Source organism: Stegodyphus dumicola, chromosome 9 (assembly GCF_044657685.1).
Source record: "Stegodyphus dumicola isolate Sdum_Otavi_A_Nest chromosome 9, ASM4465768v1".
In the NCBI taxonomy this organism is placed as follows: Eukaryota; Metazoa; Arthropoda; class Arachnida; order Araneae; family Eresidae; genus Stegodyphus; species Stegodyphus dumicola.
In genome coordinates this window covers 51,587,392-51,607,474 of record NC_140776.1, presented here as the reverse complement: position 1 = coordinate 51,607,474, position 20,083 = coordinate 51,587,392, and the positions used below count along the sequence as shown (strand labels likewise).

Genomic DNA, 20,083 nt, shown 5'->3' with positions numbered 1-20,083 from the left:
CACACATATAAAGAGAATAATAATTTTCTACTGGCAAAGCAACAATAATAGAATAATAATTTTCTACTGGCAAAGCAAGAATAAAATAAATAAATAAAAATAAAAATAACACTACAGAGCAAAAATAACTACTGTAAATTAGTAAAATAGAGTGAAACTCAAAAACAAAAAGATCATATAGACCAAACTGAGGTGGCATTTCTCGTGACATCTTCTTCAGAAGATTAAGTGTCCCTAGAAATGCAGTTATAGTTTTGCTGCTTAAGGTGTCCCAAGAAATGCAATTATAGCCTTGTTTCCTAAGCTAACCAATGAATAGAAATACACTGCTGTCATTAAAATCGTTACACTATGAAGATGGCATTCAATATATATCAAATTTGCGTGAAAGTTCTACATGTTGGGATCTGCAAATGGTTAGCATTCCATCGCATGTGCAGAAAGAAAACAGTTATGAGTAACGCCATTACATTGTATATAAATGGGAAGACTACACAGAGGGCTTCTCATTTAAAAATCACATTTGAAAGTTGGTTGGTTGTGCAAAGATCGTGTTATTCCTCGTATAAGAAGAAAAATCTCCTACCAGAAAAAACGTTTCCGAATTCGACTGATGCAGGATCGTGGCCTGGCTGCGGTTTATCGCTCCACGATACTGCTACCCGTGTTGTTCGGGATTCCATGATTATGAAGCGAATATGTAATCTATATGTTTAGGAAAGCAATACTGAACACTACCTCAGCGGCCCCCAACCACTATGCCCAGAGCACAGAAATGATGTTTCCTCGGCCTTGCGGAATCAAACTGACATGACACGCACCCTGAATCAGGAATTTCACTTATCAGGAAGGATATCCTGAACCAGGAAGGACAGTGTGCAAAACCACTACAGACAATGCGATGACTTCTCCAGCACCACAAACTGTCAGCACTGTTGCGACTTCTCCTGATGTTGTAGCAGAGACAAAACAGGCGCGCCTACAGTGGTGAGACGAAGACGACTCATGAGTGGCACTAAGTCGGCTTTTTAGACGAATCCTGGTTTTGCTTACTGCATCATTATAGACATAATCCATGTGTGGTGGCACCTAGGAGAATGAATGTGCCTAGCTTCCATTCATCATCCTCATAGGGCCCAGTACATGGCCTGCTGGTATGGGGTGCCAATGGTAACATATTCCAACTACCCCTTAATCGCATAGCCGGTACTGTGAATAGCCCGCCGTACCATTTCTGATGTATTAAAGCTCGTAACTGTGCCTTATCTTCGAAGTCTGCGTAACTCATTCTTTCAACAAGATAATACAAGACCGCATATTGCCAATGCTGCCCTCATCTTCCTCGATACAGAGGGTATCTACTATTGCCCTGGCCAGCACGTTATCTAAATTTCTCATCTAATAAACTCTGGCACAGAGTTAAACTCGCATGGAATGAAGTAGCTGTATCTGTTATCCAAGCTCAGTTCGATTTGATTCCTAGCCGGATTACTGTCATTGCTGCTTAGAGAAGTTGGAGCTCAGTGTACTGGATTCCGCAAGCTTTGTTCCCCAAACCAGAAATAAATTTAATCATGTCTTCCCTCCATATACTGTATATGTACAATAAATAAGGTTCTCCTATTAGCTTTCCTTTATGGTGTAGCTTTCCTTTATGGTGTAGCTTTCCTTTATGGTGGTATGTTTAATGTCAGCAGTGCAGTTATGAGATTTAAATTGCTCACTAGTTGCCAAACTTAAACTTTGTCAAGGTTTATAAGCATTAAAAAGTAGTACTTAGCTAAAATTCATCTGTACAGTAGACTTTTATAATGATTGTCAGAAAGTTTTATGATATATAAGTCAATTTCAGAAAAAATAAGTGGTATTATTATCTAGTAATAATACACAGTTCAATTCCAAACAATAAACCAAAAACTGCAATAAAGACAATAAAAATATTAAGTGAAACGAATTTTAATTATCATCTTAAGAATTAAAAAAGCTTTTTTATTCGATGTATTTCACCCGTATCTCACAGTACATAGTAAAATGGTTTGAAACAAAAAGTAGTAGGTAGCTAAAATCGATTCTTAATAAATATAACAGAAAATCGTAACTATCCAAATTTATTGACGCAGATGAATTTTGGATAATATTCTTTTCCGGATAACCTATAGTGAGTTCGTTTTCAGAAAAAGGGTTTCTTTTTCACGTATCATTTCCCAAAATATGTTTCGAATATATTTAGAATACAATAAAAATATTCTTATTAACTCATTTTTATTTAAATTATATACAAATAACATATATAATAACATAATAAACATATGTGAACTTAAATCTTTGAAATCAATTACTAATTTAACACACCAGTTTCTAAACTCGAATACCTTGACACAGTAGGTCATTTAAAATAACAATAAGCCAAGACAAGCTAAAGGGGAGGATTAGATATTTATTATTGAAATTCCAATAACTATTTAAGAATCCCAAATGTTGCGTTTTGCTTATATTTACCTACATTTTCAAACGGAATTTCTTGCTTTGGATTAATGCTCTTTCTATCAAGTAGTAAATTGGCCGAAATACTCAAGCAATTCGGGATTTAAATCAATAGTAAAGATAAATAATAGTCATCTAAACACTGAAGAAAAATTCGCGGACAGAAAATGGTATAGTTTCAATATTTCGCGTCATAAGCTCGGAATACATAATCCACAAGTCATTAAACTAATATATTACACTGTAAAAATTACTTCACTTTGGCCTATTCAGAAGCTCAGTAATGGAAACAACAGCAGGGGCAATGGATCTCATCATTAAGACGAACTACAGCATTAAGCAGAATAACTATCGCTCGAAAGTAAATGGATGTGACCACTGGAGCAACAAAAACAACATGCTTAGATATTTTTATTTACATTCCCACATTTACACATTGGCAAAAGTAATTTTGCCATTACAAAACAAACAACATCAGAGGAAGTTGCAGATGCCATGATTCTTAAATCCCGCATCTCCAATTAATTCAAAATGTTAAACGCTCACACTCATTTTACTGTTCATTAGACGCAAGATCTTATCACTGAGTTATTATTGAGTCTTTTAAATGACAAATGCTCTTTATTACTGTAGTATATTTTCGACGGTAGTTATCTTTGGTTGGGATTAAATGAAATACCACGATTTTTAAACATAAATCGGCACTAAGAATGTTTCAGGTTCTTTCATTTGGGCAAAATCTTTTAAAAAACAGAGACGTTTCAAACAGATGCTTTTAAAATCACGTAGAGAATAACAAAATCTATAACATAATGATCGCCTCTCTTGCTTCTGCAAAACAGCAAATTAATAGTTTCCAATAAAAGAAGTTAAATATTGACTTAAGAGGCACAACACACGACATATGCTTCCCGTAGAATCTATAAGCAAGTATTGTTAGTGGGTGATACTGTAAACTTATCTATATTTTTAAATTATTAAATTAGCAGTCGCCCAGACGGTATAGTGGTTAGGGGAGCCAACTACGGTACCGAAGGGCCCGAATTTGAATCCCGGAGAAGGCATGGATGTTTGTAAATGTTAATAATGTCGGCGCGGCATGGCGATACTCTAAATACGTGGTGAGCTGAAAGTCCTCTCGTGTGGATTGCTGGGAGTGGAGAAGGGTGGAAGATCCTTGGATTATTCCCCCCAGGATGCTCTTCCTCAAAATTGGTGAAAAACAGAAGTCCAGCCTCTCTTCGAAGCAGACTCTCGCAACCATTGTTCCATGTAATACGCACACGACAACAACAACATTAAATTAGCAAGAAGACGGGCACAACTTAAGGTTGATCAGCAAAGATTTAAAACAAAACGGATTAATTGTTTGCATACCAACCACATAACTGTTCAAAATTCTAATTACAATCACATAGTAACTACGTTTCACTTTTATGAACAGGTTTCTCAATTAGTTTAAGAAATTATACCTTGTATTGATATTTTCAAATAATTACTATGCATCTTTAGTTAAAAAATACATCCATCTCAATCGAAGGTTGTCATTAGTAAAGAAAAAAAAAAAAAAAAAAAAAAAAAAAAAAACTAAAGAAAACCCTTCTCATATGGTAGTCATAGAACGTCAGGAAAAAATAACTTTCCAAAGCAAAAGTGTAATTTTTAAAAATATATTAATACTAAGGAAAAGTTTCCAAATACAGTATAAATGAAAACATACTACGGAAATAATTATCATCACTAATACTGACTTCTGAAGGAATCATTTGGACCATATTACTCTCAAAATTTCGGTAATTCCACAGGCCGCAAATTTAACTGTTTTAAATGAAAGATAGTTTACAGTTCCCCCCCCCATGATAGTGTAACATTAGAATGTAAACCAAATACTGTAATGAAACATGAAAATATTGCCTTCAAAGCATAAATTACTGGAACAACAAAATTTTCAACAGCAAATGAGTTAATCCTGAGCAGGGACGGATTAAGAATTTTATAGACCTTACGCACTTAAAGTTTTTAAAGTTACGTCAACTTTTCTTCATTTTTTACCTCTCTTTCGAGCTTAATTTATCTGCACCATACATTCCACGCTAAAACTGGCAATAGGAAATTTTTTTGTGCCGCCCCCTTTCTTGAGTCTCTAAGTACCTTTTTGTGGTGCCCCTTTTCCTTGATGCCCTAAGAACGTGCTTATTTTGCTTAATTAATAAACCAGCTCTAAGCTACAAGATAAGTTTCATTTTCATTGATTTACTCTAACTGGCTACAGACAAATAGAGACTAAATGCAGGAAAAGACTAATAGTAATAATATGAAAGCTTTCACATTTTATATTACGTCCAAACAAGCTTTTTAACGTTTTCTGCGTTACCTTTATTAATTAAATATCATTTTCTTTGCACATAAAATTCAATTAAACAGCAATATAATGAAATATTTAAACACAGCGCATTTTTTGAATTTCTGACAGGCAGTCTCGCGCGATGGAGATAAAAATGTTTTTTCCGTAACAGTGTCGCCATCGCTGACTTTGAAAGTTTGTTTGATCATTGAGTTTGCTAATCAAAAATTCAAAATTTTAGAAAACAAAAATAGATAATGAAACAAATTCAAAATTCAAACGTTCAAGGTGCCCATGTTCGGGTGGAGAATTAAGTTATTCAAAACTTGATGGCTCTAGGTACCGTCGCTTTTTACAATGCGAGAAACATACATACATTCATGCAGAGTCTTCATAATTTAATTTCTTTAAATATATTACAGGGCGATAACATTTGGTGGCAACAATTTAAAAAGTGATTCTCCGTTATAGTCAAACGTCGCAAAATGCCGTTTTGAGATTAATAGCTCTTCTAGGATACCTCCTCTTTGGGCTAAGAATAATACATAAATATTCAGCCTTTCATAAAATTTAAATAAGTAAGGGTTATTATAAATTATTATATTGTAGAATTATTAGGTTTTTTTTTGGAAGCCAGAGAAATGAAAAATATGCAACCGCCTTCGCCGGGAATCGAGCCACGGACCTCTGGAATACCGGCCCAGCGTGCTACCGATACACCACGAAGGCATGCTAGGGTAGTGGGAGAAATACCTTATAATATTTTCATTAAACTATCGACTAAACTTCACTCGATAGCAAAAGAAAGAGAAATACATAATCACAACTCTTTTGCTTCGTTTTTTAAATGAATATAGAATCACATGTTATATCTTACTTAATAACCTACTTTTTGAACACATCTGAAATAATATAAGCCAGTTTGCGACAGGCGTTTACAATTATCATCATCGACAATATTTCATTATGAATATTACACTCGTAATATTTATAAATAGTAGAACTATTAATCATAATTTTATATGCATTCATTTTTTAATATTTTATATAAGTGAATTATTTATGCTATGCTGAAGAATCATTGCTGAATTATTAATAATAACATTCAGATTTTTTAAAAATATATCTTGATTATCTTCCCACAGTACAATTTATCTTTCCACCGGTAAGAACTAATACTCCTTCCCCAACTTTGAATTCGTCTACCTATGACAGCATCTATTAAAATTTGGTCTTAATGTACGCAAAAAGTTGGACTAACATTTTCAAATTCTGATATAATTTATGTCTTAGAAGGTTCTCTTTACCAAATATTCAATAAAGAATATTACGCATACTGTGCAACTATTTTTAATTAATTAATTAATTAATTTATATATATATATATATATTTCATTCTTTAAATCTCGTAACTAAATCATGGAAATAAAATACGTAGCTTAGCTGATGGAAAAGGTCATGAATTCAGAATATTAAAGTTAAGACTAATAAAAGTAACTTTCATAGACCAGATTTTCCCCAAAGTATTTAATTTCGTATTGTAGAAGTATATATTTGCGATGGAGTAAAAGAACGTACAGATTCCAGAAGAAAAATTGTCGTAATGGAGAACAAATATAATCATTAATTGATAATTATAAATTAACTCGTTATTATAGATAAATATATAAAATTAGTTACAGGAATTAGCTAGTAATTAGAGGATTAGTTAAAGGAGTACTTCATAACTTTCCATTTCCGTATTAGATTGCTGATACAATAAAGTCATGAATTTGCTAAGAGATAATTTATTACGCAGATGAAAAGCTCAAATTTGTTTGCAAATGACGAAAGAAATTTTACAATATCTCGTCAATCGCTATGAAAAATGAAACTATCTGGGCTGTCGCAAATTACGCAATATACGAGACCACTTATGCATGTTTACTCAATGAACAGGTTGAGAACTAGAAAGATGAATTTAAAATTTCAAATAATCTTCATCTCATTGGAAAAATAATCTTGAATGATCTAAAATAATAACCTTGAACCGTGTGAAAATAATACAGCATCGACAAGGTAAACGCCTGCAAATAAAAAAGAAACTGATGATGAGACAAAACTGAAGGAGACATTTGATAAGATATGGTTTCTGAAAGCTGAGAGGATTGTTACATACTTATACAAGTAAGCAGAAATATTTGCACTGGAGAGGAACATATAAATGTGAAAGAAATTACATGAAAAAAACTTTGCACAACAATGTGACAACTTTTTAATTTGGTGTTATATATATTACTAATGGAAATGTATGATTAAGTAAAACTTGTTATAAAAACATTATGAGCCATATGTTAAAAACATTAAATAAGGAGCAGTTCAGAAGAAAGGGAAAACATGTCTGTTAATATGAAAAAGGCCAATTAATACATTCTTAATTCCGATGTTTAAAGGAAAACAATGGCACATCACAACGACTGTCTTAATTCCTTGTAATGAAGGCAACTGAAACTAGTCGACTAAATTTAAAATTTTAAAAAATTCTGAGTTTGAAATTCGAATTACTGAGAACTGAATTGCCGGTTATTGGTGCTAGGCATTTTTCTTGCTGCAGTGTGGTGTGTTGTATGAAGAGTCTAAACTGATGCAACTCAAACATAGGCAGTTTAAGCTATAGATGTGGCATCTTGCACCACGAGACAAAATTACCACTACAAGACATGAAAAAATTTGCAAAAAATTCAAATGTAAGTATCATCCTTATGAATATATTATTCTTATAACTACCTCCTTCGATCCAAGAAGTATAAGCATTTCGATATGTAAGACATTTAAAGTTTTGTAAGTAAAAAATGTGAAAGCAGCACCGATCATATTGTTCAAACAGGAGAATCTTAGCGTTCAACAGCTATATGATCTCGTGTTAATTTACTGAGATACATAAAAATGTACTATGCCACGCCTAAAAAGGTGGAAGGAAAATTCATGAAAATGGCAGCAATATCTGAACAATAAATATATTCACTTTCATAACACACAGCTAGAGTTCGCATTATGTCATTCTAGAAAAGCTTATTGACATTATCATATGATCACGAGGGGGGAATGTCTTGCAAAACGAACTCTGGATTTCGCTGCATCAAAATTTTGCAAGACATAATATTCTTTGAAACTGTCCAACACATTTACAAAACTTTTTTGCGACATATTTTGAGATTATGCAATATAACTTAACATCACGTGAAAAAAAATTCTCAACATTTATTTATGTAAATGGATTAATAATTGAACGCAAATACCCAGTATTAACCAATATAAAGAGGAAAAGTGCTCATAAGCAGGTATTATCAACAGCAATAATGGAAAACTTAAAGCAGGAAATTTAGCACCCAAGAAAAAATTCTTCTGTGACAGAATAATGATGATAAGGAAATACAACAGCAGAGGTAATATGATAAGGAAATTCAGTAGCATTCTAGCTGATGATGATAAGGAAAATACGTAAAATCCTTGTTGATTTGTAACAGAATACTGCCATATTGATTTGAAATAGATTATATATGAAAGAGCCAATGTTTGATCATAATTTTAAATATGCATTAAATCTACCAAGAAGAAAGAAAGCTTTACTCTAGCCGGAACATCAACTGTTGGTATTCAGGAAGCTATACTTAGTTATCTAGAAAATAAAGCTTATAATTAAAACTTCATTAAGTAGAGTTTCCCAAATACACAGACAGTGTATTTGGATACACAATACACAGACAGTTAAAAAAATTCATTATTATATGTAACAGGAATTGTTTTACAAAGCAAGGCAGCTTATATGAAAGAAAGTTCAGAGTCCTTGTATTCAAAAGGAATATCTGAACCATGTTTCAAGACCATTTGTAAACCCAAATGGGATAATGTTATGCTATTAACAGAGCACGCGATGCGTACTTTTAAGATGCTAAACATATGAAAAAATACACCTTAATAAATGCGGATGCAATTCATCAATTTTAGCAGTAAAAGTGAATTTTAGTCCTTAAAACTACAAAGACTTAGTGGCATAATCAAAAGGATACTTCATTTAACTCTTCCACATGTTAACTATTGAATGTAACATCACCTTCAAAAAAAATATAATAAATGACTTGTACTTATCATGAATATATATATCATGATAAGTATAGGTCACGCCAATTTAAGGTCACGGAGGGTAAGGGGATCAAGGGACTATGTCCTAACGTAATCATAGAATACATCGAGATATAACTACAGGATGCTACATCACCTTTCAGAAATGTATCTTGGGCGATCATACCTTTCAGAAAAGTATCAACTTAACCAAAAGTGAAATTTCTTCCCAAAGCGATAACTTAAGGGACACAATCAAAGGAATACTTATTTCAGATCTATACTTTTCAGGAAGTACCAACTTAAAAACCAACCTATAAAAGGAAAATTCCTCACCAAGAGCAAAAGCAATTTAAGGAACGCAATCAGAGAAACATTTAATTCAAGTCTTTCGAATGTAACTAAAGAATTCTATATTTTCTATCAAAGAAATACCACAGGTAGCTATATTTTTCATGAAGTACAAACTTTACCTATTAAAGGAAACTTCCTTGCCAACAGCAGCAGCAATTTCAGGTCTTTCAGATATAATTATAGCTATTAAAAAAGCACGATAGGTAACCATACTTTTCAGCAAGCACCAACTTTAGCTATAAAAGGAAAACTCCTTGCCAAGAGCAAAATCAATTTAAGGGACACAATCAGAGGCACATTCAAGTCTTTCAGATTACTTATAGAATTGCATATCATTTATCAAGGAAGCACCACAGGTAGCTACACTTTTTAGGAAATACAAACTTTAGCTATAAAAGGAAAATTTCTTGCTAAACGCGACATTAGTTTAAAGGGCACAATCAAAGGAATATTTATATCGATTCTTTCAGATATAAGTACAGAATGTTATATCATCTCTAGGAAGTACCATAAGCAACTATACTTTCAGGAAACTTCAGTTATAAAAGGAAAACTCCTTGCCAAGAGTGACATCAATTTAAAGAAGACAATCAAAGGCCTATTTACTTTAGGTCTTTCAGATTTAACTATAGAATGCTATATCATCTATCAAGGAAGCATCATACGCAGCCATACTTTCAAGAAGTACCAACTTAGCTATAAAAGTATCAAGTAATTTCAGGAAGTAAAAAACAGCTGTAAAAGGAAAATTTCTTGCCAAGAGCAACATCAGTTTAAAGGGATATTTACTTCGGTTTCATCACCAAAGGAATATTTACTTCGGTTCCTTCAGATATAACTATAGTATACTATATATTCTATCTAGGAATTACCATAGGAGCCATACCTTTTAAGAAGTACCAACTTTAGCTTGGTAAGTTGTAAAATTCCTTGCCGAGGGCCAAAAGGCCCTAAGCATTTAAAGGATTCTGATGCCACTATATATATTTACTCTTGTTTTTTCCCCCCTCCCCAAATTTCTTCTTTTTCGGTTTTAGCTGCACCATTCTGTGATAAAACTGGCAACAGAAATATTTTGTGGTGCCCCCTGAGTTCTTAATGACCTTTTTGTGATGCCCCTTTTCCTTGATGCCCTAACCACATGCTTTCTTGCTTAATGGTTAATCCAGCTCTGAACAGAATGCTACATCATCTTTCAGGTAAGTTCTATAAATGATATAACTTTCAGCTTTCAGCCAGGAGAGAAAAAGAAAATCCTTTCTCAAGAGTGGCTCAAAAGGACCATAATCTACGTAATACATTTTCCAAGTCCTCCAGATCATCTTTCAGGAAGGGATGATTGGAAAAATACTTCTCAGGAAAGCAGCAATTTTAGCAGTAAAATCCCAAAAGTGCCACTAACTTATGTGCGACATACCTCTTAACTGTTCTGGATATAACTATAAAATGCTACATAATCTTTCAGGAACATACCACAATTCAAATTTTTTGACTGAGTTTTAGTTAATGGGGCTTCGCGGTTCATCATAAAAGTCATGCTACGTAATTATGCGCCAAGTGGACATCTTTAAGGTTCTCAGTATCATTTAACAAATGAATGTTACTATATTAAAAGGAAAAATACATATTCATGCAAAAGAATTACAGTAACTGCAACAATAAGGCTTCTAAAAACTCTTCAAATTTTCATTATATCTTCAGTACTGTACAAAATACTTAGCATTTGAATCAATACATTGTCCACCATGATAGAACATCACAAACGTAATACGCACTAAGAAAACGCACGACGAACCTTTTGCTAAAAAAGTCGAGAAAATATTGTGCATGAAAAACTATTACAAAACGGCTTAAGTTCTCGCTTAAACTCCTCAAAATCAACCAAATCTATTACTCTTAATATCAATAAATGAAACATCATAACAGTTCTTCGAAAACTTAAGACACAAAACTACCTTAAAAAATGAATGTTATTCCCATAAATGAAAGCTTTTCTTACAGTTAACTTTAATAATTACATGAATTCGATAAAATAGAAGCATTTTCTTTTACTTTTTTGTCCATTACCATAAATTCCTCCTTTCCACATATAGAATGCGTATAGCAAATTTCACGAAAACGAAATATTTTCAACACTTAAAGATTCTAAGAGACTTAAGAAGAATTGCTAAATATTCTGGTTTTCTTTTTCTCTAAAATACTTATTTTTTATTCTTTGTATAGTTCTTTTATTGAATTGATATTTTAAGCAATGGAAGCGAAGTGAAGTCATGTGATAAACATCGAAACTAATATAAATCTGCATGTTACAGCGGGATTTCACCACAAAATCTGACGCGAGAGACGCTCTATTCTAAACTCAGCTCAGAATTCGAGCTCCAAATCGACATATTTGCACCGAACACAATTCGAAAATGCTTAGAAATGATTCGGTGCTTACAAAATTAACTTCAATTCTTGTATCTTATCGAACACTTATTTACTTAAACTCTACATAAACCATTCAGACGTGGATTAGGTAAGCTATTCGTAAGAATAATGAAGACTTAATCTGCAAGAAATGTAATTTTTTGCGAGTTTTACTTACTCATAGCTCGTTCGACGTCGCGTAGTTGAAATGGACAGCGTCGGTGCAATGGCGGCTGCCAACACATGTGGTTACACGTGACCACCCACGTCAGATCCATCTCAGAGCTTATTGGTTTGAAAATTAACTTAGTTTTTACTATTATAAAATATTCAACACTTAATAAAACTACTCCGTGATACATTTCTTAACTGTATCAAACACAGTAATTCTCTTAACCACAAACCTAAATCAAAGCGAACAAATTTCACAAAATACGCATAGTGCATATATATGTAATAGATGTTAATACTTAAATATGGCAGTATTTAAATATGCCATGCATAAATAAACAAATTCCAGATTTTTAGTAAGGGAAAAAAATTTGGAAATTCACATATGTTGTATACATAAGATAAATTTTTAGCTCTAGAAACGAATTTAATTTTACGAAACCTTCGCTTTAGAAATACACTTAGAAATACCATCGCTTTAGAAATATACTTCGTATACTACTTTTACAATATGTACAGAAATATAAATAAATAACTAAAGAAAGAAATAAAACGAAATATAGCTGATAAGGCCTGTACATTTCTGAGATATTTAAAAAATAAATAAATAAATAAAATTAAATTAAAAAAAAAAAAGAGGAATATAATGCGGGGCTGAAACTTCGGCTTCGACACGGGTTTATAATTTGAAAAAATCATATCGAATTAGAATTTTACAAATAATTCTGTTGATAATATTAAACATGGTATATTTAACCAGAAATGAGTTTTTAGCGAACTGAAGATTTCATGCTTGTTGAGTCCATTTTCAGGTGCAATAATGAAAACAATTTTTAAACTATTTAGATGAACTGTTTTAATTTTTTTAAAAGGTTCGTTAATAACAAAATCTATTTTTTTTTAAATGTATAAACAAATGCACCTTTTTTACGTAGTGCACGTTTCGTTCTATAGTAAGTTTGTTCTTGTGCTAGTAAGAAAGCTATTCTTCCTTATCAATTCTAAACTATAAAGATTATTCACATAATTTAAAAAGAAAAAAAATAAAGTAAACAGGATATGAATTTGAGCTGTTGACATAAAACATTTAACATCTCTGAAAGTGTAATTAAAATAACTAGTAATGGTTGGGCATTTTTTTAACCAAACTTTCAACTTTTTTGTTAACTAATTTTAAAACTTTATACCTTTTTCCCTGCTGTCTTAGTCAGTAAAAACATTTTGATAAATTCAAAATAACTAACCTTATTATAATAAACATATAATTAAGCTTTTAAATGAACTATGTTTATTTATCTTAATTATTGGTATATTTCATTAAATTATTAACTAACCCGTTAGCAGTTTCGAAAGATTGTATCCGAAGTACAAGGTTATAATATTCAAATAAATGCAGCGTTTCGGTATTTCGCGTTTTTATTTTCAGTAGTTCGCGTTCTAATATTCGTTGCTCCAGCTTTATTTATTATATAATTTTCTATCCAACTATTTATATCAAAATCGAAAAAAAGTATTATCAGATTAAAAAATTTTCTTTTAAATCCCAAATAAAATGCTCAGTATACAAGCGCATTAAATTTTCGCATTTACGTCACTAATGGAGAAAATTAAACACAAAAAACATGAAATATCACTACAGTCACTGTAGAAATAATGAAATAACACTTTTGTTTCCATAAATTAATGTTAAAAAGCGTTAATTCCCTCGTTTCGCATACACTGCTCAACGACAAGCAAGTGACCAAGTTCACGCGAAAAATGCGTATTTCGGTTTTTTAAGAAAATAAGTTCCAAAAATCCAACTGAAAGCTTATATTCCAGAAAAAATGCACCAAACAGTATCCTAATGAATGAATTTACATATTTAAAATAAAATTTATCAGGCCCTATCATAAATTTATGATATTTAAGAGCTGGAAGTTCATTGTCAAATTTAATGACAGCAGCACTAGCCAAACCAATAACGCTATATTATTACAAGTACCTTTTAAAGGTAAAAAAGGATAAAAAAACTACTTAAAAATATATGGACGGCAAGAGAGATAAATAAACTGAAATGTTTGATAAAAATATGCTGTTTTAGTATTACGGGCTTTGATATATTAACTTAAATTCGCAGAAATGCAAAATACGGGATGGCAACAGCAATAGTTAAATCTTAGGATTTCAACCCCATATTTTATTTTTACAACTTTTTATGATTTATATTTTTTATATAAGAAAAACTGAAGGTATAAGATAACGAAAGGAATTTATTTATTTATATTTGTCATTACATTTGCTTTTTTATAACACAACACAAGATTTTTCATCTTTTCCATCAGTATTTATTACGATGAAAGTGCATTTCTTAAGCGCATATTCTATTCTATATGAAAATAATGCGAATAATTTAAGAAAAACTTAAACAGAATAATTTATTTTTAAAGAAAAAGTTAATTTGTTACTTTTTTACAATCGTAGCGTAAGAATAAGTGATAAGAAAGAAAATGTCTTAACAGATTCGCTCACGACAGGGACGCGAATGACCACCCCATTCGTTTTCAAAACAGGACAAAATGAAATTAGAATATCTACATTATACCCTCGCCGCCAAAAAAAAAAAAAAAAATATTAAGACAAAGATTATTATTACTAACAGAAAGTTCAAAATGCAATCTTATATAAGAAGATTATTACATAACTTCCAACAAGTCTATAACGACTACTGTACGTAACGAGTCAAGTTAAAATGATTAACACATCAGAGTGAGCTAACATTGCTTTATTAATAATAAACGTTTAGTAACCAAGCCAGTTGTAACTTAAAAATAGAACAGTGGCAAATCAAATATCAGAGTTTTTCTGTTATAGCAAATCAAAGTTATAAAAGAACGTAGGGATTCTCAGTTATAATAAAAGAAACACAAGAATGTATGTTATTACATCCCTAAAAACGGAAACGAAACAGAATGTTAAAATTAAATTATAGCTACGTTCTTCCTGGCATTAGAATACGATCGAAAATATATAAATAATGATAAGTTTATTATGCTGTACAATAAACTATAAAAATCGCAAGCGGAACATATTGGCAATTTAAAAAAAAAAAAAAAAAAAAAAAACATCGATAATAAAATCTGATAATATTAACACCACGATTATAATTTAGAATTAAATTTTTTAATAAAAAATGAATGCACAAATAAAATTCTGTAAACAGCTATTCATTATCGCCCGAAAAGAAAATTTTCGGGACTTCTAAAGTTTTCGCTGCCCTATCCCCCGAACTTTTGAAAATGGGAAAAGTCCATTATTTGTTAAAAGAAGTCTTTCAAAAAAAAAAAAAAAAAACTGATAACAAAAATGTAATTATTAATATATTAGGTTACTTAAAATGTCAGAAAACTGCTGTTGGCATGGAAAATGTTTCAAAATTAAGAAGCATTATAATGAGGACATTATATTTTAATCGAAAATTTTGACCATAATTTCCCCTTTACAGCTCAAAAAAAGAGTGAAGCAGTTTAAACGTTCCACACCCGTTCGAAATACAAATAATAATTTTAATATAATGCTAAAATAATATAATCAATATAGTAAAAAAAAAACCATGAAAAACATAAAAGTTAATTTAAAATGAACGTATAAATGTTTTTCAGCTTTGCGTATTTATTTTTCTACATATACCTTTTGAAAAATTTTATTAACTTTCATTTAGTGTGCTTCAGATATTAGACTTTTGAAAATTTTCAGGTTATTTAATACTATAAAAACAGGATTAACACTTTGATGAAGACATTTTTGCTATTTTAATTAAAATTTGTGAAGCCTTGTTCACTACTACAAATGTACAACAGGCTTTAAAAATTATTACACAATTAAAAAAAATTATGGAAAGACACAAATTTTTAAAAGCAGTTATAAGCAAAATAATACTTATACACGGCTTACTTCTTAAAAAAAAATATCAAGAAAGTTGTAGAATAAAAACGGAAGGAAAATGACAAATCGAACTGGGGAAAAAAAAAAAAAAAAAAAAAAAAAAATCAATATTGTGCAATTTTGTGTTTATAATTCCTTTTCCGAAATATTATATATCAACATTACAAATTTTTGTAAAATTAAAAATTGTTTTCTCTCAACAGGAACAGGCTTTCTATATTGTGGATATTTAAAATATCAATTTTCAATTACATTGTATTTATTTATCAGTAATACATCAATTTTTATTTACATGTACGTAAACATTTGTAAACAAGAACACAAAGCGAAAAGAAAGTATAAGATAAGAATTCTGTGAATTAAACAATAATATAGGTTTAAATTTCTAACATAGAATTCTTTTAATCCTTCATTTATGTCCATTACATTAGAAAGAAACAAAACAATTAAATTCTAATTAACAATTTCTAATGCAAGAAAAAGAAATTCTTTACTAATACTAATTATTATTTATACAATTACAGCCGATGAAAAATTTAATTTTCTCGAGAATCTTTTGTTTTCATTTGATGACTACTTAGATCAAAATAGTAAAATTAATTTCTTCAGATATTACCAAATTTTATTATCTATTATACAATCTACTTGTTAAGAATTAAACTTCTTCAAGTCGCAATAGTTTGCCTATTTTTCACTCCTACTCTAGTTATTAATATTATTACATAATCATTAAACAAGCCCTCAAATATTACGTTTCTGTACTTTTAATTCTCTTTTAATTTTTAGAGACAATTAATTAAAGCCTGAAATGTGTAAAAGAATGTAATTAAATAATCATAAAACGATGAGAACGTGACAAAACTTGAGGTTTAAAATTAAAATAAAGAAATACGTGACAAATAAAATTCAGGCACAGGAAGTTAGTCGCCTAACACATGCCCTATCTTATCACAAAGGCTGAAAAGAACCATAACAAACCAAATCTTTAAAAAAAAAAAAAAAAAAAAAAAAAGAAATAGATTAACAATCAGTACTTACCCGAAGCACTTCATTCCGAATCCAAAGTATAAAATCCAATATGTGCCGCTCAATATGATATAGTGGAACTATCTCAAAGATAGTATCCTAACACAAATAATACACATACACAATACACACTGAGCAACGGGGCATTCAAATTAAGGACACAAGCAGACACTTTTTCGCTCGCACCGAAGACGTTCCGATCCGTACACTGTGAATGAAATTGCCAGTTTGCCTGGCACCGGCTGAAACTTTCGGAACCGGAAATACGTCACCAGCAAATGATTATTATTTATTTCTTTTTCCTTTCTAACATTACCCTCCCATTTTTTTTTTTTTTTTTTCCTTCTTTCCTCAATCATTCGAAATTCCTGCACGAATTTAGAGGCAAATTAGCATTCCATCTTTACAAGATGACTTCTGATGAGCAAAAGACGGCAGTGGTTTGCTTTAGTTACGCTTGTTTCAAAATAAGCATTCAATTTCTTTGTTGTCTAAGGATACCTGTCATGTACAGCTGTTTGATAGGATTAGAAGCGTGGGCAGTCATCGCCGATAGATGGCGCTACCGCACAAGCAGCGTACACGTTGGAATGTTATGAATGAAGTGGTTGTCCAATCAGAAGGCGTGGATTGTTGTACGGTAGGAAAGGGATTTAACTTTCAGACGACAGCACCCCCCCCTACTCTCTAGCATTCTTTTTATTATTGCTGGATCGCTGGCTGCAGACGAACAAAAGTGGTCTGCTGGAGATCCGAGAGAAGGGAAGAAATACCACGTGGGAAACAACTTCAACGTGGACTTGTCTTCGGATTGAAGTGCGAGCTTACAAAGAACATCCGGATATTAAAACAGCTCTAGCTACATTGCAATGACCTTAGCTCTGTGTACACCTTACTCGGTTTCTTTTTAATCTTTGATCCCTAATATAAATACTACCTCGACGCGAAATCATTTAGATATTCACAATTTAATTTCAAGGCGAAAACTTGCCAAATTCAGTAAACTTGAATATTCATGTGTTTCATTCGTATAACATTTTCAGAGCATTTAAAATTAAGTAACAAGAGGATAGCTGTTTTAATAGCCAAACTACATTGAGGATTATGAACTCGGTTCTCTTTTACGAGAATGCTATCATTTTATTTAAATTTTGAAGAGGTGTTATTGTTTCAGTTTCCATAAAATCGCGTTCGACATAAACAGACGTTGTTGATCGGTGATAAATAAGATCTTTAATTTATTTTCACTATTTTAAAAATGTATCGTTGAATTAATTATGTAAAAATTGTTTTGTCTAAACTTATTAACAACATTTTTGAAAAATTCTTATTCTGAAGCAATTTTTATCCATTAATGTCAAAGTAAAATAAATTTCTAACACTGTGTAATAGATAAACTGAAAAATTTCTAACATTACTTCTATTTATAAAAATATATAGAATGTTAGCCTCGTTTTTCCCCTTTGTCCAGCCCACCAGCTGCCGAGCGGTAAAGTCGCTGAACACTGGTAGCTCGGTGCGAGGTTTGAAACCCGGGAACGGATTGGCTGCATGGACTTTTTTGTGGTTTACCCCATGCAGGGGCGTAGCTTGAGGGGGGCATCTGTCTCCGGCCGCAAAATCCAAGGGGCGCCAAACTGATGTTACGACATTTTAGAATTAAATGTTTACCATCCTTGGCAAGTAGTAGGGGGCGCGAAATCTTCAGTTGTCCCTGGGCGCTGAAAACCCTAGCTACGACTCTGACCCCATGTGTAACGCCATGGTGGTAGGAAGTAAGATGGAGTGGCTCGAACCAGTTTTCCCAATATCCTGCTTTGAAGCACTGGTGTAAATATTTTGTAATAAATGTATATATTTTCTTTTTCTAAAATACTTCAGAGTCCTAAGTATATGAAAAGAATACATTTTTAAACAATATTTCATTCTGAATGGAATTAAATATTATACTTTTCACAGAACAGTTTCTCAGAATGGTTTAATTTGAATGAAATATTTTCACAAGTTTTCGTTAATTACATTAAGGAAAAAATTTAAGGTAATTCGATTTTATTCGGTCAAGGATTACAAAAATTAAGATCAAAATTTATTGTATTATTTAATATTAAAATTATGCATTATTTCTTTTCTACGGACTAAGCTTCTTTCTAAAATACTTTTTCAAATATGACGTGACTTTTTTAGCTTCTGAGGCATCTTTTAAATCGAAAATATATAAGTCAATAATAAATGCTTTATTCGGTCCATTTCAAATTACCAAACCATTTATTTTAATAGCGAAATACTTTAAATAGTACTTAACTTTCTTTGAATATTTCTGAAAAGGAATAAAATAAGAATTTTTTAAAAATATTATTTAAAATTTGTAACTGAGTTATTATAAAATGTAAGAGGATTAATTCGTTTATTTATACTTATCAGATTTTTTTATCCTTAACTTCAACAATACATATTCCAAAACTCTTCTTTACTACTTTTTTAAGTACGCATCTCATAGAATTTGCTTTACAATACCTTTTAACAGATTGCTTTCCAGCACGAACAATTCTTGCTCAAATAGTTTATAACGTATTTGTCAACAAGATTTCAGTTTATGTTTACAATTCAATGTTAAAGTTATTATATATTTAGATAATATTTATAAAATCATTATAAATTGACCGCACACGGTACTTCCGCCGAATTCGCAAATGTATCCTTCTTCTGTTCCACACATTTGTATAAAACTGTACATAATTTTACTCAAATGTGTGGTTACAAATCAAGGAAAAGTTGACTTATTGGCATATCTGTGTGTGTATTTATTAATTTTGACGATGATCGCAGCATTTGGTGGTAATATTTTTTTTATTAACCCAAATAAGTAAAACGTGTAAGCCCAAAGTGATTATTTTTCAGATATATAAAAATAAAATGATAGGTTTAAAATGAGCAACACTAAAGCCTCCCCTCTGAAAAATTTTAAAAAGTACATGTTACAATAATATGTGGATGTGAAAAATATTTATTTTATGAAAACATTTTGGCGTTTGGAACATAAAAGTAGCGAAAACTCTTTCAAGAGTATCGGAAGATGCGTACAATTTTAAAGGTACTTAAGGGTTTATTTATTTATTTTTTTTTTCTTTTTTCCCATTCTTTAAACTTAACATTTTTGCTTAAAATCTATATTTTTGTAGTTCAACAGCTTAGAATTTTATAAACCAAATTCATAATCAAAATCGCTGTTGTTAGTTATCGAAAAATAACCAAGATGTGATTTTTGCGTAA

General features: G+C 31.2%; 1 protein-coding gene across 2 annotated transcripts in view; it reads right to left on the bottom strand.

The window, feature by feature from the left end:
- Window positions 1-17,353, bottom strand: part of LOC118200115 (cyclin-dependent kinase 6-like) — a 596,937-nt gene extending 579,584 nt beyond the window's left edge. Inside the window, exon 1 of one of the 2 annotated variants that reach the window (XM_035372046.2) lies at window positions 16,826-17,353. The gene's annotated coding sequence lies outside the window, so the exon portion shown is untranslated. The remainder of the gene's footprint in view (window positions 1-16,825) is intronic. The other variant, XM_035372041.2, reaches the window with a different exon arrangement.
- Window positions 17,354-20,083: the final 2,730 nt, after the last annotated feature.